Consider the following 15882-nt stretch of genomic DNA (forward strand, 5'->3'; position numbering starts at 1 on the left):
GATGATATCATCAAATATCGAATAAAAAGTAAAACGGCTTGCCATAAGTACGTCCCAATAAGATGTATTGTATGCCTCCACGAGTTAGTGTAACTGCGTAAGTGCGTAACTGCGTTAGTGCGTAACTGCGTAAGTGCGCAACTGCGTAAGTGCGTAAATGCGTAAGTGCGTAGTTGCGTAACTGTGTAACTACCTAATTGCGTAACTTGATAAGTGCGTAACTGTGTTACTGCTTAAGTGTACAGACAATTCCTGTACCATTTATTTTAACTGCTTATCAAAGTCTGTCAATGCCGTAATCTGTGGTGAATTCATATGCCAGTGGATCAAAGATCAACGTAATAAATCAATAAATAAGAGATCAACCAGTCATCAACCTCTTCTCCGATTTTTGTCTTAATGTGTTAAAGATTTTTATTAGTTCAAGCAGCTGGACTTCAGGAGAAACTGGTCAACGTTACAATATAAACCATAACTATTATTTTGGTACAGTGGAGCAGGAACGTGTGCACATTGAGATGTGTGTCAGGAGATGGACACTTGGAACCAGCCCACCATCACACCGTAAGTAAAGATTTCTTCTGTAGCTTGGTGGTTAACACCGGTGCCTTTCAATCATAAGGTCCCGTGTTCGAGTCACTCCAAGATTAATGTATGTTGTCCAGTTACAGAGTTGTTGAAAATTGAAAATTCATAATCATGGGCGTTAAATATGAATCTACGAGACTGACTTCGATCAGCTTGCGGCATTGATAAGCCAATCGAGTTTCTTCGCGAGTTCCTGCTTGCAGGAGGATCTAAAATACATACATACATATATAAATGTAACAGGTGTTAACTCTTTGGTATATAACACCCACACTTTCATATAGCAGATGTTTGTAAGCTACTCTTTTTCGCATAGAAGAATTGGGCCGAAGTTATGTTCAATCCTTGGGGGGGGGGGGGTTGAATCCTGTACTGATTAGTATAGGGGCATAATCTTAGGGCCAGACGGGTCCAGGTTCCTTTCAATTATTAATAAGGGGGATGTGAGACCCTGGGATATTTTAAGCCGAACCTCTTGTAGGGGGCGGGGTGGTTCCCTCGATAAAGTAACAAATATACGTTACGTGGTGCATTCTGTGGCATATTGAAACTTTACATTAGGTCTTTTATTAGGTAATAACGCAGTTATGTTTAAATAAACACTTGGTTTGAGTTCTGTGTGAGGTTGAAGCTCGATCTTCTTCTCCCCCTGGGCGAAGAGTTGTCTCATTCTTCTTCGACTGAACGCAATAAAACATTTAAAAAAATGACTGACGACGGGAGACAATGCTTCCCATCCCATCTTGTGCACGCACGCCACTGTTTGTAATGAACCCAACCAACCGAAGTGCATAACATATTCAAGCTTCTTGTAGAAAACGATTTGTACACACCCATGTGCAGTCATGTTACATTTGAAGATATGTTATATTGAAGTTTGCTTGAAAATAAACCTATGCCTATACAGACAATCAGTCAGAAAAATCCATCGTAATCATCACAAACAATACTAAACTGCATTATTACACACGTAAGAAAGATACGCAAGTCCGTGTTTGTAATCACCAATGACCAGTTTGCTAGTACTGATATGGGTACAAGGTTCCTACTAAAAATATGAGTATGAGTACAAGGTCCCGGATAGATGACCGAATACAAATCCATACTTACGAGTACACGTGTATATGATTGTCACATATTAAGAGCTAAAACACATGAGTAAGGTCAGATAAATCTACATGAGTGCCTGGACAGGCTGGGTACTAGAAGGATGATTTATTCCGTGAGTACCTTAAACTCCGCACTTTTTGGCTTATAAAATTCCAGCATAGAAGTATTATCATGCAATTACATGATGCACGTAACTAGGTAAGGCTAAAAGAAATAGAAAATAAATATTTGGTTTAAAACCCTTTACGGGTGTAATGTTAGTAGTGTGTTCCTCTTTTAGCGCCTCATGTTCAGAAACGTTTGAATGGACCTGGGAATGTAAAGACCCACGTCTAACTTGTGTATGACGACTATTCAAGCATAACTAACAATCAATTTCTTAGGCACGATTGTTTCATTTCGTGTTCAGATGAGATAACGAAGTAACTTTTATATTTCACTGGCAGTATTAGTAAAAAAGGCAGATCCTATAACTTCCGTTCAATAATCACAAATTTAGAGACAAAGCTGTTGTCAGCCGAAGAAGCTAAAACTAATTACAATCCTTGATTTGAAAATTCAATGAAATGCTTTTAGAATATTAATGTATGGAGACCAGTATACGGGACTTTCGATAGGTTACTATTTGATAGAAGAAAATTCACGATAATTTGTAAAAAAGACGAAAGAAATGTGGTCCCTCGAAGACACGGATGTTTCATAATTAGTTATTGCACAGCGCCATCTATTCAGGGATTTCGAAAGATCCCCAGAGTTAAATGGGAGGGGGGTGGGAAGGCAGTGTCCAACCACGATTGTATGAAACGGACTGACTTTCATTACGTCAAATAAATTCACGTAGAAAGGATTACTTTTTCAGGGTTTCGAAAATTAAGAACTATGGGTTTATCACACATGAATGTAGCAATCGTGGTGCAGAAAAAAAGAACGAAAGAACGGAAGACGAAGAACGACAGTTAAAAAAGAATTACACTTGCATTACCTGGTGCTCCCGTGTGGTAAGAGAGAGAGAGGGGGTAGTTATAAGGGTTGTTTCCTGAACTAGTACCTTCCCCACGATGCATTTGGCAAGCGCCATGAATCCTTAAAGTTTCTTGACTATGCTAGGAGACGTATTAGTCACTCGATATGAAAACTAGGCTGCTGTCTTGTTCGTATGTCTCGCGTCTCACATTCCGGTAAAGGTAGTAGCTTTTAGCTAATACATAAACCAGTGCGAGTTTTATTAGACGTGTGGAAGATGCTGCAGTCTGGACCATTGTTATTGGTTGATGTTGGTACCGTAGCCTAACACAATAAAGTCAGTGATTGTACATCCGCTAATAGGCTAACCACTCTTGGGCAAAGTGTCAGGCTATGAGAGCGCCTGCAGTACTGACTTGAATTTTCAGGATAGTTGCAGTCGTTATCGCTTTTTATGCTTGGAAGGTTAAAGCGTGTAAGGGAAGCTACACATTTTGTGAACATTAAGGAAGAACGACGAAGCTCAACATCACAGTTTAGCAATTCGCTGGTGAATTGCAGCGATTCCGAGACAGAGAGTAGATTGGGAAGGCTGCAAAAATACAATAATTCTAAACTTTCTCTTCTGGCTCAAAATCGAAACTGTCCTGGTATTGAAAATGGCGAGTACCATGCTTAGACCAAACATTCATCTACCGTAAGGCAACTAGGACGAGCTTACTTGTGGGACATACCTTCGACCTCGTTTTTAACTAAAATAAGGAGATTTTAAACAATCCCCACCCAAAGCAAATCGGGAAATCAGGGGGAATAAAGCAACATCTAACTTAAGAAATCTCTGGTGAAAAGTACTGTGCTGTAGAAATATTTTGGGGTCTTACACGTCACCCAGCGCAATGGAATGTAGGCTATATAATACTATGGTACTCGCGCTAACGTTAGCGATGCAGAACACGATGGCAGAAGCTTTTTATACAATTGCCAGCAAAACGAAGTGGATTAGGTAATAAAAATCGCAGACCGTGAGATTATCTTAATCTTAATCCGGAAGACTCACGATGTAAAACCAGGGAGTTGAAATATAATCAGATGAGTTGAAAGGTCTCCGGTCGGAAGGCCCTGCTCTATCGAAATTCTGACAAATTTATCAGGTGACTCGTAACTTGTTACCGTAAAAAACGGATGATCGACCGACAGAATATGCAGTATGCTACCTGACGACATTAACAGCAGGCAAATAAACACAAAACGAAACATTTAATTGTAGGTTTTAATTAAATCACGATCGCACAAAGTATAATAAATTACATTAGATATACTCAATTCATGTGTAGGCCTATATACTGTACATGCATTGTCAATGTCGAAAACTTGACATGAAATATTTGGGAAAGAATCTTATAGTTTTGTTTGAACAACAATAACCACAAAATGAAATAAAATAAATAAATATTAACTTAACTTCAATGTGGACATCGAGACATGGTGATTTAGAAATGGCATGTTGAGGGGTTTTTTTGGGATAAAACTAAAGACTTAATGAGTCATTTTCTGCTTTTTCATAGGCTGACAAAACTTTGACGTTTAGGAATTGAAACTCTAATTAAAGGATGAAGAATAGCTAGTAAGTCAACTCTCGACGAATGACAATAGTCATAAGTTTTTTAGAGCAAAACTTTCTAGTATACATATCAACAGACAGTCACATACTCTCCTTTGATTGAGAGATGTTTCTTGGACATCTTAGGAGAGTGACTTCTAACTCTTTGTTATGAAGAGTAGGAATGTTTGATCCAGGCCGATTTTATGACATATTTCTCGGAGGTACATACCATGCAATGTTCTGCATTCATCAGCTCATACCACGCAAAGGTGTGTATTTCATCAGCACAGCTTCTACATCACATTATTGGTTCTGTAACATGATTGCACATCATCATACAAAGGTGAATGTTGTGACTTTATGTAACAATTGATAAACAATGAAAAGTGTTCTGCTGGTAATGACTCCAACAACCACTATTCCTTTATATTACTCCACCTTTGTTAACAATACCGTATAGACTATATGCTACTCTATTAACCACTCTACTGTGAAAACACAAAATGCTGGCAAAAGTGCACAGCACGTCGCATTATCTGTGGTGACAAACAACTTAATTGAGAAATATTTTAAATTTAAGGCGAACACTTATAAAACAATCATCCATGGCGGAAAATCAAGGAGAAGTAATCTTGCTGTTCTAATTCTGAAATTTGCCTTCATGACTTTTAATCTCCACTTTGAATTGCCAGGTGAAAAATATTCACCAGTAATCGAATGGCAACCCACGACAAGAAAATTAATCAAAATCCTCACTCTTTGTATTGTATTTCACGGGATGATATATAGACTGTTTCAGCTTCGATTGTTAGACAAATTGAACGTTCGTCGTAACTGCTCACATGAATATCTGAAAAGGACTAGGAATATATGAAAATCACTATGGCAACTCTCTTGATGTCAGATATGATGAACATACAAAAAGAAGGGAAAACGAAAAGAAAGAAAGAAATAAACAAACAAGAAGGAGAAAGAAAGGAAATTGTATGATAGAGAGTAGCCTGTAGTGATAAGGACATATATAATGTGTACGATGTTATATCGAAAACATTTAAGAGTAGTAAATCAAAAAAATAGAAACATTAACGGAAGAAAAGAATTTAAACTGGACAACCACTAGTGATATATGTTATTGTCTTATTTAATGGAGGAATATTATTAAAAAGACAATTAATATACATTAATTAAATAATAATGCATAGAGATGAGACTTGTTAAACAATTAACCCGCCTTTTAGGAGAGTATAGGAGCTTCAAGTATGGATATTTGAGCACTGTGTGTATTACAGTTATAAATATGCACGAAGCAAAGATTTGTAGGTGTTCAGTGACACTAATATCCTCAAGTACTGGGTTTCAAAATCGAAATTTTTAGTTCTTAGGAAATCTTATATTCACAAACACATATGAAATTCTGTAGGCTAATAAACAATATACTTAAAACTATTTTGGATTGCTGTAAAAGTCTGATCTAAGACGAAAAAGTTTTGGACGATGGGATGGCAAAGGTATTAGAACATTCGATATAGGTACCTCACATCAGAAGTGTCTGGTTGGTATGAATGTGGCTGTATTAATGATCTTATATTACACCACCATGCAAGTATATTATATATATATTGAACATACTTAATTTAGGATGGTTAAACAATACGATATAGTTGCTAATATGGCTTTTAGAGGTATATTCCGGCTTTCCTAAAATCATGCGGCTAAATATAGGTGTTAACTTGAGTATAACTAGGTTAGGCCCCTATAAGCTAGGCAACTATAACGTTATGATATGTCTAACGTTAGTAAATGTACCATGAAGTATACCTAGTAGGGAACCGGTTTGTTAGGCCTAGCCTATACTATAGTCCTAGGCCACTATATATACAGTTTCTGTTCAATTCAAATATTAATGATAAAGAGCACGTTTACAATCAATTATAACGTTACAAGTATGTGTCAATAATATAAAGATACTGCAAGATCACAAGGGAGGGAACTTAGCCGCGGTAATAATTTGAAACTGTTGACAAAATCGGTTACAAATGCGATTCTGCGAAGCTTCTGTTGGCGTTAGTGGTTTGCGGATTCGGAATTTATAAATTTAGCGCTAACACAAGACAAATGTCAAAGTTCAAATTTAGTCGGATCATACTATTTTGCACTAGGAAGGCATTTTGCCTACCAATTGTTCAAATCGCCGAACAAAGTATAACATATTTTTTTCAAATTGATTATATAGTAAATATTTCATATTTTTAATCATTGCGATGCAAAAGTTTAATCGTTTAATCATAATTGTGTTAAATATGACAAAGATTTATTTTACACCCCTCATAAGTTGGCTAATTTAGCATTTTCAATATATTACGATACGGTTACTGCTTACGAACTTACATTATAATATTCTCGATAATTACGCCTAAAATAAAAGCAGTCAACATAGTCCAAACCCAGTTGGGCCAGTGTGAAACCTAGTTCAACCCCAACAGGGCAAGTGCACCAGTCAACATAGTTCAAACCCAGTTGGGCTAGTGCAAAAACCACTGAAACCTAGTTGAAGCCAAACTGGATCAGTCCAAACATAGTTCAAATTCAGTTGGGCCTGAACAAACCCAGTTGAACATTGTGTAAACCCAGTTGAACCTAGCTCGTGTACAGCATAGCCCAGTTGGAACCCAGTAAGACCCAGTTAAACACAGTTAAACACAGTTAAACACAGTTAAAAACCAGTTAAACATAGTAGGCCCTAGAAGAACCTAGTTGATTTTTTAACTGGGTTCTACTGGAATTTCTACCAGGGATAGGAGCTATTATCTAAAACGTCAGCTGCTTACCATACGTCATTATACAAGTGTCCTAAGATAGTAATATTACTTCACGCGTCATTGTAAACTTGACCTAGTGTGACATGAATGGAACCCTGTAAAATGCAGAGAGCAAAAACGATATAAAAAATAGAAATTGGCGTGAGAAAACACTAGTCCTTCCAGAGGGTTGAGAAGTGAACAGGTAGTTCAAAGAAGCCGTCGACGCGCACTCCGAGGGACCTGGAGAATAAAGGAGCTGGCCAGACGTACTATTACATGACACACTGTACAAAAGACATGACCTGGAAATCCTTCCAGGTCCCTATATACAACTTTAATTGTTAAATTATTTCTTCTCTTTTATCAGTAGTGTACATTTGGATGTACAAGGAAATCCATGTATTAAATAATATCAGTAATGTATGACATCACACGAGCGCTCCAAAGTTCATGTCTGTACAATTTTCCATGGAACGGGATTTGTGTGTTCGGGGGAAGCGCACACTGTTGTACGTGAAATGCGACAAAACAAATTGATATGCATAGGTTTCTAACACACATAATGTAGTGAATAGCAATCTAAAAGCAATATAAGAATCTGATTTATGAAGAACATATTCCTAATTCCATATACCCTTCGAACCAACTTGCAATGTGTACGACCCTAAAAGCTACGAACGATCAGTATCAGTTATTCAATTGTTTCAAAAGGCGGGATCTTTGGAATTGAACATGGTAACGTAACCTTTCGCAATTTAACAATTCCCGAAAGTTGGTGGTTCACTTAGTTACATAATGAATGTGGCAGCCATGCTTTTATGACATAACTTGTTAACATAATACACATAATATGGAGTTACACAACAATGAAGTGACGCCGCGGTATGACGTCACGTCTCATGACCTAACATGGCTGGTACGTACGTCACCGTAAGAAACGTATCGTCCTAGCCTTTGTCGTCACATGTTTATTGTAAACCTACTTAAACTATTTAGTCTTTCGTGTAACGTATACATTAGTCATACGCTGTGGGGGGGGGGGGGGGTATGCAGCAATAATTCGATATTCATAATAGTTGAATTCACATAACTGTCGAATAATAATGGAACAAGTTGTGACAGCTGCCTAATGATAATACCTCTCTAAACTGTCCTTTCGTATCAGAGCACTCGTTTTGACTGTACAATAGTTCATAGCCTTTATCTGGTAGAAACATGATATTCATACTGCTCATACTGTTAGTACGAGAGCTCTGAAGCGGGACATGACAGTACAGTGTAGATCAAAAATGTCCCATCTGGTGAAATGATGACACAGTTGAAGTCTACACTAAAATGATTATGCAAAATCCATTGTATGAAGATCTTAGACAATGTCTTTAATTGGAATTAGGGCGCATTCCAGTGAAATTCGAAGCACTTCGTTTAAGTTGTTACGCTGTACAAAATCTGGTATTCGCGGCCGTAACCTGAAAATGCAGATGAATGCGGTCTTGATCTAAAACATATTAATTCGAAGCGTATATCGAACAGGGAATACCTATCTGCTACCCTACTGATACCATTTTGTTTCCAACAGCTAAGTTCCGCCGAGAGTTTCAGGCCGCCCTCTGTCCTTTCCTACAAGCCAAACAACGCACAAGAGGCTATTCCAGAGCAACACTTAACAGCCGGACTAGGCGGACGATAAGCCGGGAATCACGCCCGTCTAGTAACACTGCCGCTCTATCCACGGAGAGTATGCGCATGTCCAATTTATCCAGATTTCCAGAATCCTAGGAGGCGGATGAAAATGGTCATGTGATACAATTGAATGTTCTTATCACAAGGAAGGTAACACAAAAAGTGCAGTTCTAAATTCTACGACAAGACTAGAGTATATGGTCCGGTGAATCTTAAATCTCGTTTGCTGTAATATCTTTCATGGCAACATCGTAATGTCCATGTGATCTGACAAATCAGTCGAAGATGATTCTGTACAGTAGTTCAAATATCCGAGCAAGATGTCCAAACAAAATGTCCAAACAAAATCAAAACTATAGGATTAAATGTGTCCTCCGAAAGGAAATAAGGGCGGCATTGCGGAACTTAGCATTCGTGGAATCCGGATGTGTGACCTGATAATTTCGTAACGTAAAATAATACAAAACTATTATCAAACTGCTTATCAACTAAAGAACCTGTGTAAGAAAATGCGTACAAGTAAGTGGGCCTGACGTTTCGATCCTAGCAAGATCTTCTTCAGAGGCTGAATGACAAGTAACGGTAACAGAATGGGCAAATACATGCACATAATACAGGCAGGTTAATGAGCAGGGTGAACACAAAACGACAGATGTAAGAGGATTAGTAGACTAGGGATGGAGAGAAGAAAGAAACCAACAGGCCGGGGGAAGAGGAGAGGTATACATAGGAGATAAACTGTAGAGGGACAAAGTATCTCTTAAAAAGAGAAGGAAAAAGACAGACAAATGTAGAGGAAATATTGGAAGAGAGCTACGAGAAGACGGGTGACAGGGAGGGAGGGGGGGGGGGGTGGAGCAGATCCTTCTAGGATCGAAACGTCAGGCCCACTTACATTTACAATAATCGTCACGCGTAATATTTGCAATAGGGGTTCTACTCGTAATGCGTTAGGTTGGCATATAATATTTCTTTTAATAGTCTAATAAGAACTTCATGTCAGAAAACATGAACAAATGCGTGTGTTTCTAGTACGTTTTCTGCTTGCAAGCAGTCGTTTTGTTACAGATCTTTTTTCCGTTTTTGTTTTGAAAAAATCAACTTACGTGACTCCTATCAAATGATGGTACTAACCAAATATTTAGTACATGGACTATTGTACAGTTGGTAAACAATTTCAATATAAAAAAAATATATAGTGTTGTACTACTCCTAGTGTATATGAAGCGTTGAATGCGGTCAAGCCAAGTGTTTAAATTAGGTTTGAAAATTCGTATCTTAAAATTTGTTTTTCAGTAAATATTTACTGACACGCTATGTAAGCAACTTACTCGTTGCCAGATAGGGATGAAATGCATTAAATCATATAGCAGAAACCGTGGAACCTGGACATTGTTGATACTTGGTTTTCAACGAAATATTGCGAAAGGTTCAACATAAATTTGTGTACATTAAGATCAATGGAAATTCGCGTCTCTATATGATTAACAAAGAATAGCGTAATATTGGATCAACGAATAACGATAGGATCAACAAAGCTTCGCGTTTACTGTACGAACAATAGAGATTCACCTGGTGCAATAGGATCGGTACAGATTAGTGTTACGATGTGTTACGATATGCTCGGGCTTCATATTAACAGCGATTAGTGCTCAGTAGCATCATATGTTCTTGTAAGATACAATGGAGGTTAACGTTTGATAGCATCAACAGAGGTTTACGTTTGATAGCATCAACAGAGATCCGCGTATAGATAGCACGAACAAGGACTCGCATTAGATAGAAAAAGAAATTCACGAACAATAACATCAATATATATTGGAGTTTGATTACATCAACATAGATGAGGATTTGAAAGCATCAACATAGAATCGAGTTTGATATCATCAACATATAATCGAGTTGTTTGTTATCATCAACATCGACTCGCGTTTTGATGGCAGGAAAACAGATTCGCGATTGATAGCATCAAGAGAGATTTCCATATAATGAAAGAAGTATATTTATTAGAACTGTTATTTGTATATAGATTATTGTATATTGTGTACATAGCTGCTGTTAAGAAAACCAAATACCTTAAGAAGTATTAATAGAGTTATTTTAATGTTACAAATTCAAAATGTGTAAACTTGTATAAAGGGAATTATTTATTTTTAAATGTTATCTCATTGGGGAAAACTTCAATCCATAAGTGTATAAAGTTACGCTGTGCGATAGTTATATTCGGGTCGGTAATGTGGAAATCCATATCAAATTAAGGGGGTTGGGGGGGGGGGGTCTAATCACATCCCTTGTAGGTCGCCTGCGAAAATAGTGTTCTTCGTGGTAAGGATCGTCAAAATTTTAGTCCACATTATTGGGTTTTAAAGATTTCCTGTGTCACTTTTTAGCTAAAAGGTCTTAGAAACTGTATCATATAAACTACGTGACATTATTACAAAATGCGGCAATATTTTCAAGATGCGTCATGTTAGTTTAAAACGTCGAAGTTTATACCTCCTGTGTCATTCATTGGCCGTGTATGGTATACTGCCAGATTGTAGACGTGTGCAGTTTGTTCTACGTAAATTTTATGACAATCTGAATGCGACATTTGACAGTTTAAATTGACATCCACTTAATAGATATATAGATGTGACAAGATGTAACCGTATCAAATCTTAAACAGAAATTAAAGAGTATGATTTTCAAATTTGGGCTAGAATGAGTTACAAACCAGTGACCTCGTGGTTACCACATTACGGTCATACACTGGTTCCTCCCTAAAGTATGTAGTTCTCATAAACATGAACAAATCCCTTTCATTCCTTTATCCCCCTGATCATAAACGTTAATAAACTGTTTAAGATTATTGCGTTTATGATATGCAAAATTATTGAAAACTTCAGTGGGTTTACATGGATACGTGTAGGCCCTTGTAATTCCAATAGGTAACAAAATACAAATAAGAGGAATCGGAATGGATCCATTCATATTCCCAATTTGTTTGTATTAAAATGAATAATTCAAATCTGTAGTACATTATCCCGATTAAACATTGACCACACCCCTATCTTTTCCACCTTGGTTTCTTCTATAATTGGTTGATACAGTCACCCCCTTCCCATCCCCCACCCACCCCTTCCCTGCTCCAAACGAGACTAAGTATATTGTTATGTGTCTATTGCATATTGTTCGTTAAGAGGGGGGCAAATATTGTATTATACAATAAATCTTTAGTACGCAACAAAAAAGTAAACCGAGTTTGTATTTCTATAAGTCATATTTTATTCAAACACGATCTGCAGGAGGTTGGATTTTCCACATAAGGCTCTTGTGAAATTACATCTCAAGCATTGACGTTCATCCAGCTTTTACCTTTGGAGCTATCCTAAAGTTTGTGAGAATGCCATATCCATTCTCAGATCAAATGTCTCACCAACAAACCAACAAAAAGCAAAAACGACAACCGTTCTTGTACTAAGCCATTACGGTTGTAATGCATACGAGGTTTATACAATTAGGAATAAACATCGAAAATATCTTGTAGAGTTGATGATGGATTTAAAGACAACATATCACCTTCACTTCGGGATTTATTGTATTTACAATTGGCGCTACATAAAGTGTATGGTAGACATGGATACCTCACGATTCCAGTTATTGATTAAAAGACTTTCACTTGTTGAGCTCTGCTGACTGAAATGACCCTTGACATGCAATTTACAACACAACTCGAGACGGTGGATCTACAACGTACCGTCATACATAAGGTCATTCAAGTTATAGTTTTTGTTGTCCTTTTATTTATTAAGGTGGATGTAACGGTCGTGGCAAAACGAAAATGAAGACGGTTTCGTACAGAAGTCACCGCAATTTATTATACTCCGCAGTCGCACATATAGACTCCATGACTCCGTAAAACTATCGAAATACAAAAATAGAAAACTTACAGTACTAAATACAACATTTTTATAGTTTGTTTCTTGGTACAAATAAAACTACACAAATTTCACTATTGCACAAACATGAACCAGCAAACACACACGAAGAAAGCTTTTAACTTATAATATATGAACACCAAAATACCTCTTTAGCCCTTTAACATCGAGAACATCAAGAAACCATTACGAACTATTACGACTGCATTACATTACTGTACGTGGCAATACTCTCCAACCATTTCGCAAGTAATCTCAGATTTCTGGTAAGTTAAGTATCCTGGCTAGACGCAACCAACGCCAGTAGTCCTTTTCCCGTGTGCGCCCAATATATGTATATATATATATATCAAAGGACATTGAAAAGGACTTATTACGTAACACAAATCACAAGGGTTCAACAAGCCAATCACGAAAGGACCTCGTTCAAACATGTGCGAATAATTATGCAGCTGAATCTAAACAATTTGAGGTATGGACAAACAAAGTTACACCAAATGTTATGTAACAGACAACAATACGAAAACACGCAAAATACATTTCACTACAGTGGATCTACATACTAAATATGTAAGAATGTTCACGATATTTCAGACAACATACAATGTATGAAGTTCATTCACGCTTTACTATTATATAGTGGACTCAAACCTTGAGTTACATTGACCTTGAAGGACCCTTAACCTCCATAAAAAGGCATAGGGTGGGTTTACTTACAAGTAGTTCTCAACTACTGCACATGATTTTACAGGCCTATCTCTCCATTCCATTTGTTCATTTTGTTCACCTGATTACATGAGCAAATAAAAGTTATAACGTTACATAACTTACAACCAAGACTTTTACCAGAAAGTAGCATTTGCTATACTAGATTAAATTCTCGGCAAATCTTGACAGAAGCTTAGCAAACCTCATTAAACAGATATGCACAAAATGCAGTTAAGTGGTTTTGACGGTGTAATTAGCGTCATCTTTTATCTTCTGATATCTAAAGGTTCCTGACAAGAGATAGCATGCCTACAAGACAACGCGAGATTGTGCTTTGTTTCATTGGAATCATTGATTTCTACTATAACATCTGCGATGTTGCAATGCAGTTAATTTGACTTTGCAAAGTGACTTTCACCTCCTACTACACCATGAAATACAACATTCAATGTTGCTGAGTGTGTAGGAATAAGCCAAGTTTACATATCGCTGCTTGTCCTAATTATGTCCTCTTCCAAATTATTGAAGCTTGCGAGTAACTCCCATATTTCATACCATTGGAAGAAAAACACAACTCTGCCTTGAACTGAAATGACCTTTGACCCCCTTTCCCACTCATTACTGAAACAAGGCAAAGTTCCATCAAACAAACCTATTGTTACTGGAAGACTATATCTAAAGTATTGCTTTTGTTGTAAACTTCAAGCAGTTATCAATTGAGTAACACATCGAAATTGACTTCAACCATATTAATACACAATATTACCAAACACTGTAATAACCCTTAACCTTATCATACAGCAGTAAAAACATTTCCAACCATTGTGATTGACAGAGTAAATCATTATGATATAACACTGTGATATTCCTTGACCGTATTGAGTACTGTTAATGGGAGTTCGAGTACAAAGATCTGGTTGAGCTTTGAACCAATGGCATGTATTATCTTAATCAACTTTGTTTTACATATCATCAAACTCAAGGTAACTTGCGACCAATTTGATGTACTTTGTTTGGTGCCCTCTACTAACTGAAATATTTAATACACCTGGTTTGCCCCTCACTGTGAACAAGCCTCCAGAGAAATGGTACATTGATGCCCCATTCCAATCAGCCATTGCCAGAAATATCCACCTGGAAGAGATTAAGACCCATGGACAAGATGTTGTAAAGTAGTTCATATTTGGACCTGCCTCGACCACAAATGACCCTCGATTTATTTTTGACAGATTAATAAGGCCACTAACATAGGCAACAACTTGGAAAACCTTCTTCAGGATTGCAATATGATTGCTAGCAAATGACATTAGAACCGATGTTCACAGAAATATATAAAGACACGATTGTTACGGCATAAGCTTCATTGACAATGCTAATTAAGCTACAGACAATAATACTAGTACATATGATGAGGGTTTCTTATATGGGTTATGTGATTAATCTTTTGTTTGCAAAAGCAGATATATTTTTTACAGTGTTTTCATTAACCTAGCCGTTTGATAAAACCAAGTGACATTTCATCTCGTTTATTTCTATCATTAAATCACAATAACATACATCAATTTATTAATACCAATTAGGCAGTAGGACCAAAAGTAAGATAACTAAAAAGGAAAATGATTGGGTTCATTTATGTAAAATAGAGCCTCCACAAACCAAATAAGAAATATGTCCGAGATTCATCGCTCGTGACATCATTTTTACAATCTTTTCAGTTTCATGAAATCAAATTTCCTTCGTCCACCAATAAGTACAACATTGTTCACTTTCTCATAATGGAGCAGCTTAGTATTAAAATATGTAATTCTTCTAAAGTTCAATTCTTGATATAACCTCTTTACAAGTTCTTCATATTTTTGCCTCTGCGGACCTGAAATGACTTTTGAAAATAAGCTTCTTGAATAAAGAGTATCAACATTCTAAATATGAGATTCATTCAATATTGCCTTCTTGAGATATCGTGTTTTTAAGATCTTTAGCTTCTGATCTCTGCTGACCTCAAGTGAAAGTTGACATCCAATGATAACAATAGAAGTTCATCTAATTAATTATAGAGCAAATAAACACTAAATATGACATTCATCCAAGGCTGTATTCTTATTGTATGGTATGTACAATTTACAAAGTTTTCACATTTCGCCTCTGCTGAGTCCAAATGACCTTTTACCTCCACTTTTAACAAAATGCTTGACATCAACAACGATTATCCACAAGGAAAGTTTGGGGCCATGCAGTCTCATCGTGTTTACAAGCATGATATCGCACACAGTTGCCCGTCACTATACTTGATTACATATTACGACAAAACGAAGAATATGAAACCCACAAAGGTGTAAAATATCTTCCACTTGCATGTTGATTACTGTGTGACACAAAGTGTGTGTTTAAACAAATACAGGTATATTATTGTAGACTTGTTATACTGAATATTACAACATGAACATAATTAGGCTATCATTATTAATGTAAACCTAAGATGTATGAACAAAGAACTTGCTTCTTAACA

General features: G+C 36.8%; 1 long non-coding RNA gene across 1 annotated transcript; it reads left to right on the top strand.

Moving 5' to 3' along the window:
* Positions 1-497: 497 nt before the first annotated feature.
* On the top strand, positions 498-12668 carry LOC139977220 (uncharacterized). The gene is made up of 2 exons (XR_011796481.1): positions 498-564; positions 8645-12668. It is a non-coding gene; the product is annotated as an uncharacterized lncRNA (long non-coding RNA).
* The last annotated feature ends 3214 nt before the right edge of the window (positions 12669-15882 follow it).

Source organism: Apostichopus japonicus, chromosome 12 (genome assembly GCF_037975245.1).
Source record: "Apostichopus japonicus isolate 1M-3 chromosome 12, ASM3797524v1, whole genome shotgun sequence".
NCBI lineage: Eukaryota > Metazoa > Echinodermata > Holothuroidea > Aspidochirotida > Stichopodidae > Apostichopus > Apostichopus japonicus.